Source organism: Rhineura floridana, chromosome 4, assembly GCF_030035675.1.
Source record: "Rhineura floridana isolate rRhiFlo1 chromosome 4, rRhiFlo1.hap2, whole genome shotgun sequence".
NCBI classification, from domain to species: Eukaryota; Metazoa; Chordata; class Lepidosauria; order Squamata; family Rhineuridae; genus Rhineura; species Rhineura floridana.
In genome coordinates this window covers 143413029-143436304 of record NC_084483.1, presented here as the reverse complement: position 1 = coordinate 143436304, position 23276 = coordinate 143413029, and the positions used below count along the sequence as shown (strand labels likewise).

At 42.2% G+C, this 23276-nt stretch overlaps 1 protein-coding gene and 1 long non-coding RNA gene across 7 annotated transcripts in view; one reads left to right on the top strand and one right to left on the bottom strand.

The window, feature by feature from the left end:
- Positions 1-23276, bottom strand: part of KIF26B (kinesin family member 26B) — a 406835-nt gene that overhangs the window by 122529 nt on the left and 261030 nt on the right. The window lies entirely within an intron of this gene.
- LOC133383619 (uncharacterized) lies at positions 3525-21655 on the top strand. Its single transcript, XR_009762352.1, has 3 exons — positions 3525-3589; positions 17130-17310; positions 21572-21655. It is a non-coding gene; the product is annotated as an uncharacterized LOC133383619 (long non-coding RNA).

The following is a 23276-nucleotide window of genomic DNA, read 5'->3' as shown; positions in this document are numbered from 1 at the left end:
TTGGTGTGGCCAAAGGCAGAGGGAGGAGTAACTTTTACCTTTCTATAGTTGGCTATACGCACAAAAGTCAGAGGTTTCTATACATACACAAACACCACTCTCTCCTCCATCCAGGCAAACAAGTTGCATTACGACAGTTAAGCACTCGAGGAGAGGGGTAGAGCAGGGTCAGTAAGGGGTGTGGCCTGAGACATGCTGTGGTCTAGGGACAGTCCTGACCAGAGCTTGGAAGATTACTTTTAAAAAGTAATAAATCTTACTTTTTACAATTAAGTTACAGTTACATGGCCCAAAAAGTATTAATTACCGTTACAATTACAATTGCTCTGAAAGTAACTGATTACTTTACTTTTTATCAAAAGTAATCACTACAATTACATTTTAACTTTTTTTTAAAAAAATGCCTACAAGGTGCTGGCCTTGGCTGCTGCATATCTAACTAGCGTAAAACAACATTAAAAATAAACACACCCATACAGAGGTAGTAGAATAATAGAATAATTCTTTTTATCCATAAGATAACAATGGTGGTCTACGCTGGTAAGGGAGGTGGGGAGGGAGGCAGAGGCCACTACTCAGATCTTTGCATGTCAAACCAAGTGCAACCCACCCCCCACTCAGCCAGCAAGCATAATCTCTCTTACTTAACCACCTCCCGGACTCTGCCCTGCCACCAACTAAGGGACACTCACCCAAGCAAACATGTTCCCCTGGGATGCAAAAAAGTTAAAATACTACAAATGCAGCACAGTAGCCAAAGAGGGTGGTGTGTTGATGTGTGCAGTATTTGCGTTGTAAGCGCTGTTACACTAGAGTATAAGTAGTCAAGAAATCCAAGAACACGACATAGTATTAAGAGTCCATTTACTTCGGACATTAAGGCATGTAAGCTTTACAAGCAGTTTCGTTTTTCCCCATAGCAAGAGCACACACAGAAAGCTGCTTCTTCTTCAAGAACAAAACCCCCACAGAGAAGCTGGCTGCTCTGGCTTCAGCCCTTATCTCCCGTTGCCTAGGAACCAGCAGGTGTTGACCTTGACAGCCCGCAAGTTCCTACAAAGACATGACAAAAACTCTTTCTTGCTCCAGGCTTTCAGACTTGATGAAAAATAACCAGAGGTAGTATTGCCTAAGGGTCAACATGGTGGAGGCCACTTTGTGTGCGAAGTGCAAACACAGTATTCACACACACACATACACAAACAAGTTATCATCTTTCACCTCCACAGTTCTTTATCTCCATTCTGCTGCTGCCTCCTTCTCCTCTATCCATGTTCTTGTCCTCCGGCTCCTTTTTTCCTCCACTCCATTCTTCACCACCACCATCCATTTTTTTAAACAATTGTTTTCTCCACTCCACCTCCTCCCTCGTCGCCTCCTACCCATCCACAGAGCATGAGGGAAGAGCGATGCTGCACAGAAGCCCAGTTTGAGGCACATGATTTTCATTCACAAATCAGAGCAGCAGAAGACTTCCCCTGCTCCCCCCCCAAGTAATGCCCAAAAGTAATGCTGGAAACATTACAATTACTCCACAAAAGTAATAAAATTACTCCTAGTTTTATTACAATCAAAATGTAAAAGAATTACCCACTCGTTCCTCAAAAAAGTAATGAATTACAAGTAATTCGTTACTTCTAATGAATTACTTCCAAGCTCCTGGCAGCCAGAGAAAGAGAGACCTTGAGGGCCACATTTGGCAATTGCGCCTGAGGTTCCCCACCCTGTTTTAGAGGAATACCTGATGCTGTCAAAGGGATATCTTTGGTTGTTAGGGGATGTGAGCCAATCATGGTATAAACTTAGGCCCTGTTCTACAGCTGCAGCCCAGCAAAGAGTGTTACAGTTGCAGTAACTGTCAGTGCCAAAGTACATCTGGAGGACAGAGTAGAATGTACATGTTGGAAAAATAAAAAAAATTAACCTTCTCTAGTTAGGGACAAATAAATTATTAAAATATATTATTATTATGGATTTTAACTCAAAGTTTATATAAAAAAGAACTAGTTACAGTGGTTGGAGTTAGCTACACATACAGCAGATGGAGTTAAGAATGAATGATAGAATCCTCAGAGTGCAGGTGGAGGGAAGCATATTTTTGAATGCTCTACTACCTTTAAAGCAGGAATGGATACCTGTAGCCCTTCAGCTATTGTTGGACTCCAACCCATCAGCCCCAGATAGCATGCTCAATGGCCAAGGATGATGGAAGTTATAGTCCGTCTGGAGGACCACAGATTCACCAACCCTTCTTTAAAAGGAAAGAAAAGCAACAACCATCTGCAAGTGGAAAACCAGCACTGAATAGAATCAGTTGTTATTGTTTTAATGGAGGTGAGCATTAAAATATGGAATTCTCCACTTGCAACCAGAAGTTATTACAGTCTCCTCTACTACTTCAGGATTCTGCCACCCCATTCTGTTGCATGCTCAGACCAAACCATATTAGTGACTCCATACTGACAGATTTTATTAAGCTCCACTTGTCTTATATCCTGGTCTTCCTCACACATATGAAAGATTTAGGACTGAAAAGTCTGTGGAATCCAGTTCAGCCCCACAGACTGCAAGTGCCAGTGTGAAGGGCCAGAGACAATTGTGTTGTCTGTGTACACAGAACTGATCTGGTTGCAGTTCTACTATTGTGAAAAAACAGAATTCTTGTTTGTGTACCAAAATCTCCACATCCTATTCTATTTTTTTTAATAGTATTGTGAAGGAAACAGGCATTAGAGCCATTTATTAAAAACAGCCTAATATGGGTGGGGGATGAAAACAATGATAAATTTCTACTCAGCTGTTCTACTGCAATAAGAGAAAGGCAAAGAATTTTCAGGGTCTGCGGAGGCAGCAAAGTATCCTTCTTGCTGCTGTTGTTATTTATACCAATGTAGTTTCCATTATTACATGCAAAAGAAGGTATCCAGATCTGAATATGATGTAGCAGAAGAAACAATGAGCAGCAATGCAATCAGATTCTTTAAAGCTGAAATGGAAAATGGTGACAAATTGCAGTTTAAGGCAGACAAATGTGTAAGGGTATGTTCCAAGCGGGAGAACGAAGGATGATAATAACATTCCCTCAATAAAAGGAGGGTGATTCAAGGGGATTGAACGGGGGGGGGCAGTAGGAGTTTGCTAGATGAAAAGCATATCTGGTGTCTAGACCAATAAACATCTGTCAAGGAAAACATGAGCAGGAGGACAGAATAGCTGCTGGGTTTCAATATAAATCTGAAGGGGTGGCATTATTATGTAGGTGCATGCATGTATATATATGCAGGATTGTGCCTCTAGAAGTGGAACAAACAACCATAAGATGATGTTCAGTGAAGTGCAATGAGATTAAAGAATGGCTTAAAGGGAAAAGAGATAATTTCATGCATGTTTGTGTTGGGTTTTTCTTTCTTCCTTTCATAAGTGAGTCTGTATTTAAATCAGAACAAAGCTCAAATATAGATATTAAACAGAACCAAAGAAAGGCAAAATTAATTTAATAAGCACTGTAATCATTTCCTCTAATAGTGAATTCAGGAGTTTGGAAGCAAAATTGGACCACGCTGGAAAACACAACAGTGTTCTACATAGGGTAAGTAGGTATGTAGAAACATGCAGGTTCGTAAGTTAAAATAAAAAAAATTAAAACACCCACCAAAAATGGCCTGAGAGGACCCGTTACCTTCCAGACTTATGTATTGTGCAACTGAACTCAAACCTCCAGCTTAAATAGTTGCAACCAACACAACAGAACAATCAAAGGAACCACATATGCTTAGCTGGTTAAAATCATTAGATGTTCTGATACAATCTGTTCTGGGAAGTAATGCATGGCTGAGGACCTTGGTTTCTAACAGCATCTTCGTAGATGAAATCACTGAACAGCATTTAAACCTAAGTAATATATGGCTATAACAAAAATTACTGGGTGTGAAATATTTGTTACTGGGAGAATTAAACATTTGGGCTTAAATATTTATGTTGTTAGAACTGCATAAAATGAGTAATTCACTCCTTGCAAGCCAGTGGGGTTTATCACCGTGCAAGTTACAATTTGACACTTCTACTGCCAGAAACACAAGATTGTCAGATTAAAGGAAGGTTAAACTTAAGTGCAAAAATATAAGTTTAAAAATAAAATGAGCCGCACGTTGCCAACCTGTGTTCTTAGATGAGATCACAGTGTAACTGGTTCTTAATCCTCATGACTGCCGCAGCCTAGTATGGTGGAACTGATAAACAGCCTCTCTAGCCAGAACTGGAGCAATAATCTCCAGCACTGCTCAGTGCCTCATTAAGTGCTGCAATAAGTTACAGGGTTGCTGTGAATGACACAAACATGTAATTACCACAGAATGGCATATATGACTTGTTAGCATTCATGGTATAAATGTTGTCTGGCAAACTGTATCATTCTCTTTTTCTGAAATTTGGAATGGGCAGATGACAGAGGTTCTCATCATGCAGCCTTAATACTCTCTCAGTGAAGCTCTTCCACATGGAATAATTCATTATGTGAAGTGTACCTCAAGGGCTGCATCATGGCTTTTTTTTTCTTAGCATGTAGCAACTTTTAATGAATGGCACCCGATCAATAATGCAGAATCTGGCATCTGAGAATAAATAAAAAGGCCTTCCATGTGAGTTGTCTATTGAAAATGTCAGAATCATTTATCATGGATCCAGATTGATGCCCTGCAGCTGCTATTCACAAAGACTCTACAATCTAACCGAGTACCACAAATGTGTTTTTGCGTCCCATATAATTAGCTTTCTTCCATGACAAAACACAAATGAAAGTCTGATTGAGATGGCAATTAACAGAGGTTTATTAGAAAGAATTTTTGCCATAATAGTACTTTGTTTCCAGGCTGCTTCTTACATAGAGTTAGTTTATGTTGATTTCCAGGTGCACTCTAAAACAATCCTCTTTGTAACTCTATACAGTCTGAGCTGTTTAATCCAAATATGTTAGCAAACTGCATTTATATTGGGATTTTAAAGTCATAGATTAAGATGATTAGATGAGGGCCAGATAGGTACACAATAAGACCACTTTCATCCATGATTTGATTGTGGATGAAGGTGCCAATTTGGTGTGCATTACCGAGACCTGGGTGCGTGAGCTTGGAGGAGTTGATTTGACCCAACTTTGCCCACCTGGATATTTGATGCAAAACCAGCACAGACTGCAGGGATGTGGGGGAGGAGATGCTGTGGTCTACAGAACTTCCATCTCTGTTACCCGGAAACCACTCTGTCTTGGAGCTGGCTGTAAGGGCCAGAACCTGGTGTCTGGCCAAGGAGGCAGTAAACTAAGGTTGTTGCTGGTGTATTGTCCACCCTGCTGCCTGGCTACTTCTTTGCCGAGCTGGCAGAGGCTGTCTCGGCTATGGTGTTGGAGGAGCCCAGAACAATAGTGCTGGGTGATTTCAATGTCCATGTAGAGGCTGCTTCTAGTGGTCCGGCTAAGGACTTCATGGCCTCCATGACGACCATAGGGCTGTCTCAAGTTGTTACTGGCCCAACACATAGGGCAGGGCATACCCTCGACTTGGTTTTTGCTCCAGATGGAGGAAGGGGTGGTCTGGAGATAGCAGGGTAGATGTCACCCCATTGTCATGGTCAGGTCACTTCCTGGTGAAGTTTAGACTTATGGCTCTGATCCTTCCCTGCAGGGGTGGTGGACAGATTAAGATGGTCTGCCCCGGAGCATAATGGAATCTACAGGATTCCTGAATGCCCTGGGGGAGTTCCCAGTAGATAGAGCAGGTGACCCTGTAGAAGCCCTTTTCACGCTGTGGAACAGTGACACGTGTCGGGCTCTTGACATGGTTGCCCCTGAGCGCCCTCTCTGGCATTGTGGAACCTGGCTTGCACCTTGGTACACCAGTGAGCTAAGGGCAATGAAACAGGCTGGAGGATGGCTAGAGCCTAAGTGGCAAAAGACATGCTGTGAGGTTGATCAGGCACGAGTAAAACATCATAACCGTGCCTACTGTGTGGCCGTGAGCGTGGTGAAGAAGGCCCACTGCTCTGCCTCCATCCTCAAGTAGCCGTCCAGTGGAGCTTTTCCGTATTGTCAGGGGTCTGTTGGCATCAACTCCAGGAAATGGAGTTTTAAACCCTTCGGAGGCCCACTGTGAATTGTTTGCAAGGCATTTGGGGGATAAAGTTGCTTGCCTCCATAGCAGTCTTGATGCCCTAACCACATCTACTGTAGTCCCCAATGAGGTGTCCAGTGCAACATCTGCTGCAACTACTTGGGAACGGTTTCAGTTGAAGTGGCCTGATGAAGTAGACAAGGTGCTTGTGATGATGCGGCCAGCAACATGTCCTCTCGACCCTTGCCCTTATTGGCTTATTAAAGCTTGCCAAGGGGGTCTGACCGAGTGGATCCAGGGTATGGTCAATGCATCGTTGTGGGAAGGAGTGGTTCCAGCTGCCTAGAAAGAGACGGTGATCCAACCACTCCTGAAAAAGCTCACCCTGCACCCATTGGTTTGTGACAACTACCGACCGGTTGCAAATACCCCCTTTTTAGGGAAGGTGATTGGGTTGTGGCGCAGCAATTGCAAGCACTCTTGGATGAAACAGATTATATTGACCCATCCCAGTCTGGGTTCAGGCCTGATTATGGAACTGAATCGGCCTTGGTTGCCCTGATGGATGACCTTTATTGGGAGAAGGATAGGGGGAGTGTGACCCTGTTATTCTTACTTGATCTCTCAGCGGCTTTTGATACCATTGATCATGGTATCCTTCTGGGCCAACTTGGTGAGATGGGTATTGGAGGAACTGTTTTACAGTGGTTCCAATCCTATCTCCAGGGTCGCTCTCAGAGAATAGCATTGGGTGACTGTCTTTCAGGCCCCTGGCAGTTGTGTTGTGGGGTGCCGTAGGGTACCATCTTTCCCCCCATGCTGTTTAACATCTATATGACGCCCTTGGGAGCAGTCATTGGGAGATTTGGGGTGAAGTGTCAGCAGTATGCTGATGATACCCAGCTCTATTTCTCCATAACATCTGAATCAATAGAGGCTGTGCAAGCCCTGGACCACTGCCTGGACTCAATGGCGGGCTGGATGAGGGCCAATAAACTGAGTCTGAATCCTAGGAAGACGGAGGCACTGTGGGTTGGTGGTTCCTGAGTTCGGATAATTTGTCAGTTGCCTCCTTTGGATGGGGTCGTACTCCCTCTGAAAGAGCAGGTCCGTCATCTGGGGGTGCTCCTGGATTCATCTTTGTTGCTAGAGGCCCAGGTGATCTCAGTGGCTAGGAGTGCCTTTTACCAGCTTTGGCTGGTAAGACATCTGCGGCCGTTTCTGGACCGAGATAGCCTGACCACTGTTGTCCATGCACTGGTAACCTCCAGGCTGGATTACTGTAATGTGCTCTATGTGGGGCTGCCCTTGAGGTTGGTCCAGAAGGTACAGCTGATGGAAAATGTGGCGGCGAGACTGCTCACTGGGGCAGGGTATTGCCAACATGTCACCCCGCTGCTGAAAGAATTGCACTGGCTGCCCATTTGCTACCAGGCCAAGTTCAAGGTTCTAGTTTTGGTGTACAAAGCCCTATACAGCTCGGGACCAGGATACCTGAAAGACAGTCATACTACTTATATACCCAGTTGATCACTGCACTCTTCAGGTGAGGGCCACCTGCAGATATCATCTTATCAGGAGGTTCGTTCTGCACAATATAGGAAACAGCCTTTAGTGTGGCGGCACCTACCCTGTGGTGGAATTCCCTCCCCTTGAATATTAGGCAGGTGACATCTCTGCTATCTTTTCAGCACCTTTTGAAGACTTTCCTCTTTCAACAAGCCCTTTAAGTTGAGACCTTATCCCAGTCTGCGTCTGTGTTGGAATTGCTTGTCAATTGCTTGTGGTTTTTTAATAATTTGTTTTTAACCCTTTTTAAAAGATGTTTTTAAAGGTTTGTTTAAAATGTTTTTAACGTTGTTTTGTTTTAATGTATTTTAAAGTCTGTTTTTATGATGTTTTAAAGTGTTTTTAGCGTTTCTGTTTGCCGCCCTGGGCTCCTGCTGGTAGGAAGGGTGGGATATAAATCAAATAATAAATAAATAAATAAATAAATTAACAAATCATTTCAGCAAACAGCACAAGCCAATCAAATGGCAAATAATTTTTTCCTCTCCTGACATCCAGGCATACAGCTGAAGAACGCAGGCTCAACCAGGTCTTATTGCACTATAGAAGGACAAACACCAATTGTCTTTTTAGTTCATATGCCAGCTGCTAAAATCCTAAAAGAAATTAGGAGAGATTTGAGATATCATAGAACCATTGTTACTATTGACATAAATAGCTGAATGGCTACAGTGGAGGCTGGTCCATTAGGGCAAATTATTGTTATTATTATTATTATCATTATGATTTAATTAAATTTATATTCCACCCTTCCTCCTGAAGGAGCCCAAATGGGGCACTGCCCCAGCAATCTCAGCCAGCCCTCACCAGCCTGCCTTCTTGCTTACAACCAGTCCAGCGGTGGCACTGCGGGTCAGCTTCCTCCTCAATCTCAGTGTTGCCCTTGTAGAACTCAGGAAGATGGGGATAAAATGAGCATTAGCTGGCTATGCCTGTTGTTAGCTATGGTTCCACCTCCTGTTGACCTTTCTGCCTTCCACCCCACCAGTCCCAATGGACACCAGCCACCACTGGAAGAATAGTATGGAAGGGACCTGAACAATTTGTGATTCAGCGATAATAAAATCAAACAGATGCATTTTTTAAACAGAAGAGATTTATCAACTACCATAACGTTCTTTACCAGTAGTAATCATACAATTATTGTGTAGTCAGTGGCCTCCACATGTGCCACATATGTTAGGCAACAGATGCTTGCTGTTTCCAAGTTTTAATTGCTTAGTGCTACATACATAAATATTAGAATAATAACCTGATTTATTATGATTTAATTTTTACTAAGTTTGCCACCTATTTGTTTTACTAGACCTTGCTCCTGTACCTTTAACAGCTTTAGCTGTAAGACATTAGTAAGTGATAATATTACTCTACATACCATGAAAAGTTTTGCAGAGTTATTTCTCCAGATCAAGCTACTGTTATAAGGGCACTACAGCAGCTCAGGTTGATTTTTTTTATCAGTTGGCAACCTATTTCTGACACTCAAATTATGCATCATCATAAGGAAAAAAGGGCTGTGTAGATTAACCTTCAGTAATGTCACTGTATATGATTCCTTCAGTAACATTAGGCTTTTGTGGGGATTTCAGTACATCTCCTTCCTTGGCACGAAAAGACAGCGGATGTTTCAGTTAGCATTGTCCATTATTCCCTATCTGAAGATGCACAAACTCCTTATATCAATAAATAGCCCATATTGTATTGCATACAATATGAGAGAACCTAGTTTTAGAGTATCCAAATTCATAATGCAGTACTAAAATGCAAATCATTTTTCCCCACAGACTGTAATAATTCTTCAAAAATGTTCTGGTATATTATTCAGATTGTAGAAAGGGGGGGTTGGTTACCATTCATTGGTATGTACAGTAAGGCAAATGTATTTAATAGTCCTCTTGGAGAATGTACATCCACAGGCTAAACCTTCTTCTGAAATTTATGTGTAATTGCAACCGACCAGACGGACTTAGCCAAGGGGAAGAAAGTGTGATTTATGTAAAAGCAACTTCCCGTTATGAAAACTTGGAATCTCTCCTAGCAGTTCATCTGGAATTTAGATTTCTTTTTAATTTACATCTGATACATGAAATCTCAAGGCTGTCGGTTCGAATTTCAGCTGTTGGGGTTATACGATGGTTACTACCACAACCTCAACATAGTATCTTTCAGGGAGATTTTTGGCCTTGCTACACCAGTGAACATTTCTTTCCACCAACATTGTTGTTCTTCACCAGTTCAGGACAATCCTATCTTTCACAGTGCACGTAACTCAAGAATATATATAGTAGATATATATTTTAGTATATTGAACTAAACATTACACCTGACTTACAATAACAAGTTCAAATCAGAAATGTGGCCTTAACTTCATATAGGTAGAATCAAAGCCTATTTGCGAGACAGCTATTGTGCTCTTCATTCTGCTTGTGGTTTTCCAACAGCAGCCACACACAACCGAAACCAGGGACTTGGAAAAACCCTCCAGAAATGGATGGAAGCTGCTGTCTGTGTAGGGGCAGGGGCTACAAGGAAAAGGGCAAACTGGTAAAAATCCCCTCCCCTCCTCTTCCATTGAAAGAGGTGCCTGCTGTTTACAGGTTGACTTGCCACTTTTCAGCATTTAAATATAGAATTATATATTACAAAAAGCACTGTGCATAGCAGTCCCTTGCTGAGTTTCCCTTATCCCTCTAAAATCTAGCTGAACTCACCCCATGTACCAATATAATTACAATGCACATTTTCTGGTCCCCCACTGTAGCAAGGGTGGTGAAACACAGATCATAATGACATCAGGACATGGACAAAGCTGAACCAGATGTTATGGAGACAGAAGGGGAAAGTCATCACTGGTGCTGTTTCCTCCATGTCCTTTGTAAGAAGGTGCTGTTTCCTCCATGTCCTTTGTAATGTATAGTTGAAAGACTTTAAACCTATATAAACTTGCAAATGTGTTGGAAATATCTATTGAAACCACACAGAAGCCCAGAAGCGCACAGGATTTTCATGTTAAATAGAGGGTCTCCTGTGTCTTTTGCCCTTTCCTGTGAATAGCACAGCCAAATATATGCAAATTAAGCAAAGATATGCAAACATGAGTATTATGATGTATTTAATTTCCATTTTCATACAAACACAAAATGTACACATCGCAACTCGTTCTTTCCCAACCTTCTCTGTAATAGCTAGCAACTGAAGCATAGCGTTTAGGCTGTAATGTTGTTTGACTTTCTGCCATTGATAAATCCTCCACTTTATTGAAAGCAGAAACAAATGCAGGGTACTTTTATAGCTAGTGTTATGCCTAACCTTTTACTTAAAATTACTCTCTGTCAAACATTACACCATACATATATACACATATATCTCATACATACAGACACTCAGCCTGCACATATAAGCCCCTTTGAGCAGCATTCTGGAATTTGTTAACTCTGAAATACCAAAAACATTGTCAATGAGAATCAGGTCTACTAGAGCAAGAGAGAAAGAATAATCATTCCCATCTGAGTGCACAGACTTTTTAGTACGATCCTTTAAAGAATATAAAGACAAACTATTTACTGAATGTTTCTAGAATAACATGAGTTTTGCCGCCAACTGACAAGTAAATGTATCCAGTGAATTCCACTGCTGTGACCTTAAAAAAACAACCCTCCTTTTTATTTTATTAGTGCTTTTTGTTTTATTAACAAAAGTTTATGAAGTCTGGGCCATTCAAAATGCTAATCTAATTATGCTGATGTTTATGGGTTGATTTAGTTATTGTACATTTTAATGATTTGGCTGTGGGGTTGCATGGGTTAGAGAGCAAGAGAGAGCACACAAACTATTAAATGCAGGAACTATACACAAGTAATTTGAACAGAGTGCAGAGAATCTCACTGTCGCCGTTTTGCTGTAATTTACACAGACACAAATATACATGCATAGGTCACAATAAGGCCCATCCAAGTCACGTGTGAAGGGCACAGTGTGGTCGCTCCATGTCAGCGCAGACACACTGGCAGCCAGTAGGAACATCATTGCACATCTGCTCTAATAGAGCTCCCAGTGTAGTCCCTGCCCAGAACCCTCACATCCTACACTATCATGCTGCATTGCTCAATCAGAGACTCAAAGGAAAGGAGCCTGCATCACAAATTAGATAAGGACCCCTGACCCTGCGATTCCACACTGGTTGGAGAATCCATGAGGCCTCTAAGCATTCAAATGACCCTTTCCTGCTCCCTCCCAGCTCCCAAGATGTAGCTTGATATGTACTAGCATATAAAACTCTAAATGGCTTGGGACCCAAGTACCTAAAAGAGCGCCTTTTCCAGTATCAACCATCTCTGACCCTATGATTGGCAGGTGAGGCCTTGGTGGTGGTGGCACTATGGGGGTCTGCGCGGTTGGCCCATGACAGGGCTTGGGTCAGTAGTGGCTCCCTGTTTGTGGAACGCCCTTCCCAGTGAGGTGCATCTGTCTCCATCATTATTGACTTTTAGGAGGAATTTGAAAACATGTTCTTATGTTCTTATGTTTATGCAGGCATTTAATGGCAGACTATTCCTGATAACCAGGATATCACTGGGTGAAAGAATGTTTTTAGAATGTTTTTAACTGTAACTGTTTTTAGAATACTTTTTTGTTTAAAGTTTTGTTGCTGTGTTTGCCACTCTGGGCTCCTTCGGGAGGAAGGGCAGTATATAAATCTATAATAAACAAAGAAATGACCAGGTGACAGAAAAAAACTGTAAAATGTTTAGTCACTGCCTTGAGCAGTGGGAAAAAGATTTTAGACAACCAAAGACATACCCTGGGATGTGCAGTGTAGCAAGAGCAATTGTATGCCTCTTTTGCAAATTGAGTTGTATTTTATGTATTCCAAAACTCGGATTGTTTGACTGGTTTACTGGTCAATTGGAAGGTTTGTAAACTGTAATAAAGGATATTTATTGCTTATTACCACCCTGGGCTCCTCCTGGGAGGAAGGGCAGGATATAAATCAAATAATAAATAAATTGCCAAGCATTAGATATCATTATGTTCATATTTCCAATTTCCATTTGTTATGTAACTAAAGCTGCAGTTTTGGCAGGGATAAACCCTATTGAATTCTACTGGACTCACTTCTGAGTTGACATGTATAGGATTGTGCTGTAAATCATTTGCTTACAAGGTTTTACAATGCAGAGAATCTGTGGCAATTTGTAGTCTATTTATATAATAGAGAAGATTCCAGTTATTCAGAAAGTGCTATGTTTTTCCTTTTCAGAGAAACTGTAAAGAGATGGTTATCTGTATCAACCAGCAGCAAAGATACATACAATGGTGATGAGTTACCTACAAGGAGAATATAAATAGCAGTAGAAATATATAGACTTATAGTACATGTGATACATGATGTTTTAAAGAAGGAAATTATTTTTTTCATTTATATTCAGCCTTTTCCTCCAATGAGCTTAAGCCAGTATCTTCACCACAACCTAATGAGATATGTTCAGCAGTGAGATAGTGGACAGTGCCCACGGTCACTCAATAAGCTTCATGGCTGACTGGTAATTTGAATCTGAGCCACCTGAGTTCTAGTCCAGCACTCTAACCACTCAGTACACCATACTGGCTCTCAAATGTCACCTTCTATCCTTGTTTGATCAGCATGTATAATTGTGGTCTGACCATTGCACAGTTCTGTGGGATTAATTTTTGCCCTGGACCCTTCAACTCATATCCTCAGTCATTTCCAGAAATGGAAGTAGGCTGAAGATTCTTCCTCCATAACATTCACTGGTCTAGCAATGTATTACAGCTACTATTGTTCTAGCACAGTAATTCCCAAACTTGTATCCTCACAGACCACTTGAAAATTGCTGTAGGTCTTGGTGGACCATTTAATGATTTTTCTGCCTGTTGTAGCAATTGTAATTCCATAGAACTCAAACTGTAAGACAATGAAAGACAATATAAGAAATAAAAGAAACAATAAAAATATAATTAAAAATCAATATGAATATTCAGTGTGATAGTTGTGCCATTTCCCATCTTCAACCACAAATCCACAGACACACCACGGAGCGTTGGTGGTCCATGAACCACAGTTTGGGAACCCCTGCTCTAGTACACATACTAAGCTGTCATCTACAAGAGCTTATCTGTTCATCTCAAAGGGGGAAGCATATCTGCACAGTTATTCTTTTGTGCACACAGAATTTCTTTCACTGAGATGAATGAGCAGATCTTTTTTTCAATTGACTCTTCCACACTCCTAGCTGTTTTCCACTCTGTCAAAAAAAACCAGAAAATGGCCATACTCTTTCTTTTGAGTTTAGGCTTGGGCCTGTTTACTGCATGCCCTCCAACATACTGTTCAATGTCATGAAATGTGATTCTTTGTCCTAAAATGCCCAGATTCAACTCATATTGCTCCTGGCCTTTTTCTACTTGGCACACTATTTGGTCAAAGAAAAGGTTGTATATTTTACCTACCAACCATCGATTTAATAAAGACAAATACTGATCTTCAGACTCTGTGTGTTGTTTCCCCTTCTACTCTGAATGAGTGCCTTGTTGAACAGTATGTTGGTACAAGGCTGAGAAGTGTATTATACCATAAGGGACCAGTTTATATAAAGCAGCATACTCTGCCTTTTTTATTATTATTAAGGCAATCCATCATTCAACATATATACCCTGTTTAAAAAATTGATGGATCATGTTGATATGTCACAATTAGGCATGAAATTCATAAAGTTAATTTGTAAGAACAGATACTGAAACTTTATAGGGAAAAATGAATTGGTAACATTTCTGAAGAATTGTAAAGCAATAAAAATAGCACATTGGTGAGAAACAGCAGAGCAGACATGGCTGAATGGAGAAGAGGCAAACATAATTCTGGTGTATGGATAATGCACGCATGTTCTTTAATTCCAAATACCTAAACAAGATGTGAAAAGCATTATGTGTGCTCATCAAAGTGCAAAACATAAAAAAGAATAACACTGCAGAAATATGCCTGGAAGGTCCTAATTATATCAATATACACGTGGGCAAATGGAATCTTTCCCAGTTGTGTATCAACAGAGACTAACCTAATCTCTGAGGCTACTTTCATTGTAATTATAAGATGCTTTGCTAGAAGGGAAAGATAAAAAGTATATATTCTGTTTTTCTTTCCACACTTTTTTCTTTGTCACATAGGGATGGAGCAGAGGGCTGCAGAGTTTCCTATTAAGGCAAGAGTGGGGAACCTGTGGCTCCCCAGATGTTGATAGACAAAAACTCCCAACACCCTTGACCAATGGCCTGGGCCAATGGAAGTGCCACAGTTTCCCCTCTTCTATATTAGGTTTTCTACATATTTATTACATGTAATGTAATGATATTATTAGTCACATGTAATTCATAATTTGTTTTTATACATGTATTGAAAAGACATAAAACTCAATAATACAAGAAACTGTGAAATAAATATAATGGGTGCTACAGTGCTTATAGTATGCAAAAAAATACCGTGTGTGTTCGTGTGTGTGTGTGCGTGCGTACAGCTGCAGCACTAGGGGACTGAAGAAGACCTGCCCTGGGAGTGAGTATCTGAGCATCTGGGTGCTTGCTGCTTGCTCCTTTGGGTTGCTGTCCATTGAGACAGCTGAAGTAAGTGCTGCAAGGACTGGGACTCCTGACCCTGGCTCCAGAAAGCGGCTGCAGTCAATCTTGCAGCCTCTTGCATCAGCTGCTGGCTGGGGCAGGAAGCATAAAAGCCCAGCTGCCCGTGGGCGGCGGGTCTGCTGCCAGCGGGGTTGCCACTGAAAGGGCAACACCAAAGGGGGTTGCCCCCAGGGCCAGCACTGGCATGTTCAGCGCCCCCCTCCAAATTATAAATCAGCGCCCTTACCTTTTATAATTTTTTTTGTTCATTTTTCAATTCAAATGTTATAAAAAATGTAACAAGGCAAATAAGGTCAAATAAGAAAATCATTATGAAGTAGGAAAATGTTTTGTGTGAATAGTAAAATAAATAAAAGAAAAAGAAAATGACCTTTTTGTATTGCCTTTATTTAGCAAAAAGATAAATTAGAAGTAATCCTTACTGAGGTCAATATCTTACTCCCGTGCCGAGTAACTAACTTTACCAACTGAGCCAATGCATCCTTACTCAGAAGTAAGGCCCACTGAGTTCAATAGAGGTTACTTTCAAATAAAGGCACCACTATAGAGTCATGAATCTAAGAAGTGCCTTTGCGGATCAGACCAAAGATCCATCCAGTCCAGTCTCATTGCTTCCAACAGTGGTCAGTTGTATGCTTCTGAAAAGCCCACAAGGAGGGCATGAAGGCAATAACCCTCCCCCAGGTTTATCTCCTACCAGATGGTATTCAGAGAAGTATTCTGCTCCTGCCTCTGGGGATTCTGGGTTGCAGTCAACCAAGTCCTACTCAGAGTAGACCCATTGAAATGAATGAACCTAGTTAATCATGATCATTAACTTCAATGAGTCTTCTTTGAGTAGGGCAAGTGTTGAATACCACCCTCTATTTATTAATAATTTTATTTACTACATTTGTAATCTTGCTTTTCCTCCAATGAGCCAAAGGAACAGTGTACATGATTCTCCCACCAGATTTATCTTCAGAGTGACCCTGTGAGGTAGGCTGATTTTTGTTGTTTTTATTTGGTTTTAAATTGTATTGCTTGGGAATCCACCTTGGGACCTTAGGGTGGAGGGAATAAATCTAAGTAAGTAATAGTTATTATTATTTCTTGGATTTCTTATCCACCCTTCACCATAATGTCCTAGGTCAGACTGCAACAATATAAAAATAAAAGACTAAAATCCATTAAAATATCGTACAATCAGAATAATTGATAGTCATCAGAATTGATATGTAACCATCAGTTGCTTCCGATATCTTGCAAAGACTTATGTTTTTACCCAGACTTTCTCTGACCCATAAGAGAAATGTTTGCAGGTGGGCAAGCATCCCCCTCAAACAATGAGTTCACCCCCCCACTTAGTATTTTTCACTCACCTAGAAATATATTTTGCCCCATCCCCCCCCAAGTTTTTTTATGGTGTCATTGCTGCATGTTTGAATCTTCTGAATTTGTTTTATTCATGTTTATGTTTTTATATTGCTGTTTTACTGGTTTTTGGTTGTGTTCTTTTAAAATGAAATATGCTTTTTTAGATGGTACTCCACTGATTTTTTTTTAAAAATAGTAAGCTGTATATAAATGCTTTTAAATAATAAAAAAAGAAAGAATAGGCTGAGAAAGGGTGACTGGCCCATGACCCAGCACCATCCAAAAAACTTCACGCACATACACACACGAATTCTACAGCTGAGTTGCGTGGGGTGTCAATGAGAAGCAGCTTATTTTGCTTGCCCTAACTGTAGCCTTCCGTCCCGCAAGCAGCAGGAGTACCTACGTCTGATCCCACCTCCTCCTTTTCCTGCTTCCTCTTTTATGCAGTCACGTGTTTGAGAAGAAGACGGCGAGACAAACAAACACAACCCCGTCATAGTGAATGGAACAGAAATTCGAGACGCGCATTCTACAGGACGTGACCGGACTTAGGGGTCTGAATTATGGAGCCTGAGATATCTCTTTAAAAGGCCATTTGCTGTTCCCTCCATTCCCCCCCTTCTCTCTGGTTAGTTTTAATGGGGGAGGGCATTTCCCGGGTGTTTAAAATTTGTTTTCTGGGCTTAGGGGAGCCTCTGGCACCCCTCAAGCATTGTGCTCTCCTGCCATGCTTACCTTGCTTATCGTGTTACGCCGGCCCTGGTTGTCCCTTGGGGAGCCTCTTAGGTAGTCCCGGGGGTGAGGGTGCTACCTCTTCTATTACCTTTTTTTCCTTTTACTTTGTTTTCTGTTAAACCAAACTAGAGGAGATTGGTGGTGGGGAGGGCATGTGGTGCATGTGTAGTTCCTGCACAGTGTGAGAGCCTGTGCAACGAACTGAATGATAGGAGAAAGTCGCCAGATGCCTTCAGAGTGAGAGTCTGTAACCGGCAGAAGGCTGGCCCTCCCTGGGTGTGAGACAGGAGGGGGAGTAGATGGGCCCTTTGTGAAAAAGTTTGAATGGGCATGACTGTTCCCAATTCTCGCAGAGGCCTACTGGAATTATTGGCTCTGGCAGGTTTTGTTGGTGGGCTCATGTTGGGTCCATATTAGGTGTTTAGGAGGAGTCTTAGTAAGGAGGAACATGGGTAAAGCCACCCCAATTTCAGTGATCATGGGTAGAGGGAAATATACCCATGGGGAGGTGGTGAATTACCATAGAAGATGAGGGCAAGGCTATTTGTGCCTTGTACCTTCCTGCCATTCCTCTCATGGATGGGTTCCTCGTTGCTCATCTGCTGTGCCCACTGGCCTGTGTGTTGTTGTTTAACACCAGATCGGTACACAATAAGACCACTGCTATCCATGATTTGATTCTGGATGAAGGTGTCGATTTTGTGTGCATTACTGAGACCTGGGTGGGTGAGCTGGGAGGAGTTGATCTGACCCAGCTTTGCCCATCTGAATACTCGGTGCAACACCAGCACAGGCTGCAGGGACAGGGGGGAGGAGTTACTGTGGTATACAGAACTTCCATCACTGTCACCCCACCCCTACCTCACCAAAGGCTTCTGAGGAAGCTTAGCAGTCATGGAATAAGAGGAGAGGTCCTCTTGTGGATAAGAAATTGGTTAAGAAGCAGAAATCAGAGAGTAGGAATAAACGGACAGTTCTCCCAATGGAGGGCTGTAGAAAGTGGAGTCCCTCAAGGATCGGTATTGGGACCTGTACTTTTCAACTTGTTCATTAATGACCTAGAATTAGGAGTGAGCAGTGAAGTGGCCAAGTTTGCTGATGACACTAAATTGTTCAGGGTTGTTAAAACAAAAAGGGATTGCGAAGAGCTCCAAAAAGACCTCTCCAAACTGAGTGAATGGGCGGAAAAATGGCAAATGCAATTCAATATAAACAAGTGTAAAATTATGCATATTGGAGCAAAAAATCTTAATTTCACATATACGCTCATGGGGTCTGAACTGGTGGTGACCGACCAGGAGAGAGACCTCGGGGTTGTAGTGGACAGCACGATGAAAATGTCGACCCAGTGTGCGGCAGCTGTGAAAAAGGCAAATTCCATGCTAGCGATAATTAGGAAAGGTATTGAAAATAAAACAGCCAATATCATAATGCCGTTGTATAAATCTATGGTGCGGCCGCATTTGGAATACTGTGTACAGTTCTGGTCGCCTCATCTCAAAAAGGATATTATAGAGTTGGAAAAGGTTCAGAAGAGGGCAACCAGAAGGATCAAGGGGATGGAGCGACTCCCTTACGAGGAAAGGTTGCAGCATTTGGGGCTTTTTAGTTTAGAGAAAAGGCGGGTCAGAGGAGACATGATAGAAGTGTATAAAATTATGCATGGCATTGAGAAAGTGGATAGAGAAAAGTTCTTCTCCCTCTCTCATAATACTAGAACTCGTGGACATTCAAAGAAGCTGAATGTTGGAAGATTCAGGACAGACAAAAGGAAGTACTTCTTTGCTCAGCGCATAGTTAAACTATGGAATTTGCTCCCACAAGATGCAGTAATGGCCATCAGCTTGGACGGCTTTAAAAGAAGATTAGACAAATTCATGGAGGACAGGGCTATCAATGGCTACTAGCCATGATGGCTGTGCTCTGCCACCCTAGTCAGAGGCAGCATGCTTCTGAAAACCAGTTGCCGGAAGCCTCAGGAGGGGAGAGTGTTCTTGCACTCGGGTCCTGCTTGCGCGCTTCCCCCAGGCACCTGGTTGGCCACTGTGAGAACAGGATGCTGGACTAGATGGGCCACTGGCCTGATCCAACAGGCTCTTCTTATGTTCTTATGTTCTTATGTTCTTAGGAAACCACTCTGTCTTGGTGCTGGCTGTGAGGGCCTGCACCTGGTGTTGGGCCGAGGAGACAGTAAACTAGGGTTGCTGCTGGTGTACCATCCACCCTGCTGCCCAGCAGGTTCTCTGACCGAGCTGGTGGAGGCCATCTCAGCTGTGGTATTGGAGGAGCCCAGAATGATAGTGCTGGGTGATTTCAATGTCCATGTACAGGCTGCTTCTAGTGGTCCGGCTCGGGACTTCATGGCCTCCATGATGACCATGGGGCTGTCTCAAGTTGTCACTGGCCCAACACACAGGGCAGGGCACACCCTCAACTTGGTTTTTGTCGCTAAAGGCCCAGGTGACCTCCGTGGCTAGCAGTGCCTTTTTCCAGCTTCGGCTGGTAAGATAGCTGCGGCCGTTTCTGGATTGGGATAGCCTGACCACTGTTGTCCACGCACTGGTCACCTCCAGGCTGGATTACTGTAATGCGCGCTATGTGGGGCTGCCCTTGAGGTTGGTCCAGAAGCTGCAGCTGGTGCAAAATGCAGGGGCAAGACTGCACACTGGGGCAGGGTATCGCCAACATGTCACCCTGCTGCTGAAAGAATTGCACTGGCTGCCCATTTGCTACCAGGCCAAGTTCAAGGTTCTAGTTTTGGTGTACAAAGCCCTATACAACTTGGGACCAGGATACCCGAAAGACCGTCTTACCCCTTATATACCCAGTCGATCACTGCGCTCTGCAAGTGAGGGCCTCCTGCAGATACCATCTTATCAGGAGGTCCGTTCTGCACAACATAGGGAATGGACCTTTAGCGTGGTGGCACATACCCTTTGGAATTTCCTCCCCTGAAATATTAGGCAGGCGTCATCTCTGTTATCTTTTTGGCGCCTTTTGAAGATTTTTCTCTTTCAACAAGTCTTTTAGGTTGAGACCTATCCCAGTCTGTGTCTGTATTGGAATTGCTTTTAATATGTTTTTTTAAAAACAATATGTTTTGTAACGCTTTTTAAAAGATATTTTTAAAGCTTTTAAAAATGTTTTTAATGTTGTTTTGTTTTAATGTATTTTAAGGTCTGTTTTTATTATGTGTTGATGTGTTTTTAGCACTTTTGTTTGCCACTCTGGGCTCCTGCTGGGAGGAAGGGCAGGATATAAATCAAATAATAAATAAATAAATAAATAAATAATCTTTCTCCCAGTAGGAGCCCAGAGCAGCAAACAAAAGCTCTAAAAACACTCTAAAACATCATTAAAATGTCTCCCTTCCTAGCGCAAGGCAGGAGGTGGAGGCAGACAGCCTCATCACTGCAGCACCACTAAAGCAGCGGCAAAAGAAAAAAAGTAAGGTGGGGGAGGAGAGAAGTGGGGTCACCACTGCTGCTAAAGTGGCAGTAAAAGACAAAGTGTAGCCTGGGGCGGGGGGAGAGAGGCTGCTCCCATTAAAGCAGCAGGAAAAGAAATAACAGCAACATAATTAAGCTGAAGTGGGAAGGAGGAGGAGGTGATGCTGCTATCGTCATGAAGAGGAGTAGGGCGGTATTGCCAGGGTGAGATGGCGCAGGGTAATCTATCCTGTGCCTCAATAAGGAAACCCCTGTCTGTGGAGGTTAAGCGGATGGTTACAGGAGACATTTTCTCTGGTTGTGCCTTATCTGTGAAAGCTTCACCCACAAGAGAACCAGCTGGGGCCTCCTTTTTCAGCTGTCTTATTTACCTGGGCTCTTGCTGTTTAGCACATGATTATTTTTCTGTTTGGGGTCTTTTGCCTAGTGCCTGTTTGGTTTGGCAAATAGATTGTCAGAACTGTTTTAATTTGCAATTGTTCGAATTGACTTGTTTTATCTGAAATGTAGTGCTCTGATGATTCCTCTCCAACCTCTCCTGCTTGATGTTTTACTTAAGTTACCTTAATGGCTTGTTAGCTGCTTGAGTGCCATTCATAGGAGAAAAGCAACACACAAATGTTTAACTAAGAAAAATGAATAATGTTTTGTTTGATGACCTTGAGAAAAATCATTCACTCTCGTGCTCTCTTTCATATCACACAGTACATGCCATCCTACGCCCTGGATCTAGACTGAGATGCAAATGAGGGAAAAATCACTGGTGGGGACCTCCATGCAGCCTGTGTATCTGTAGCCATTGGAAATGTTGGAAGGATTACAGTTGGAAGCATTAAACTTCAATGATATGTACCCAATATTCTCTAACACTAATTATAAGAAAATCTCACTTAAGGAAACATAAGGTTCTCTTTCAGTAATGAAGATATCATTCCCCTAAAGCCCACAAAATCTTACCAAACATTCAATACTGCAGTACATAAGAATGCTGCTTACCAGGAGCAACAGAAGTCACCGTATTCCGGCTTTGTGGTTCTCTTGTATTAAGGGCTCGGCGTTTTATAGAACGAGAGGCCTGCAGGACTGGGCCTTGTAAGCAATTTGCTACACTTGTCATCCCTAGTACATAAAAGCCTTTTTTGGAGGATATTGTTCTAGCAAAATTACCCACTGCAAAAGGCCAGCAGCAGGCTCATCTTGTCTCAATCAAGGCTGGACAAAGAGGAAAGCCAAACATGTGTTTCTGTCATTTGGACGATTAGCCTTTTTGACTGCAGACACTAGTTCTCAGAAGTACCTAATTTCTCATTTGAAGATGCTCCACACACACACACACAATCCATCAAAGGCATACAACAGTATGCTACTTATAGAAGCATGTAATGAATGTTTTCCCAGAGAACCAGTGGCAACAAGATAACAACACAATTAACATTCACATCTATAATACCTTTCTGAGATGAATGTGGTCAAATATGAAATTGGAAATAGGATACATGGGATAGACACCAGAAGAAACATCAAGCAATGTCAAAAAGAATGATGTTGCAGACCTAGCAAGTGGTCAGTAAAATATCACAGCAATCTTCAGTCTCCAATTGCTACTTAATTTTCCCGGTGCAATTCAGCAACCGTGCCAATTAATATTGCACAAAGGCTGCAGTCCTAGAAACACATGTTAAGGGGGTATGTCCCATTAAACATAGTGCGACTTACATCTGAGTAAACATGTCTAGATTTTCACTAAAAGAGAAACAAATAAAGAAAAAACCATTAACCATATACTATTACTAAGGACCACAACTACAACCTGTGAGGATTGTCTTTAAGCTTTAAAACATGTCTTTAAGCTTAAATTATAGTGAGTTCAGGTGGTTTTGACACCAATCTAACATATGATTTGCACATAATCTCACAAAAGAGGGGAATTTGCTGAGGCAGCTTGAGCCATTGGCTCCAGCAACATGAAAAATTTTACATTCTTATGGTCTTACATTCTTAATTCTTATGTTACACTTAAAAATCATATGAATCTGAAGGGAAATACTCAAACTCAGCTAATTCACGCTTGCATACAAATTGACCTGTTTGAATTTTGTCTTACAATCCATTGCAAGAATAATACATGCCTCCCTAAAGCAATGTTCCATAAACCCTTAAGGAATCTATGGTATGTCCCTTTCTAAGAAAGCCATCATTGTGAAGGGAGGATTTGCCCAATTTTAGATCTGCATCTGTTGGGCCTCAGCTCCTCCGCGGGGGCCAGGAAGGGGGAAGGCATGAGTTTCAGGGTCCCCAGCTGTCAGAAGGAGCGGTAGATCCAGGAGTTGTTGAGTCTCCGCAGGACGGGATGTGGGAGTGAGTTGGAGCCAGGGTCAGTTCCCACGGATGGCGCTCTCTCTGAAGAAGA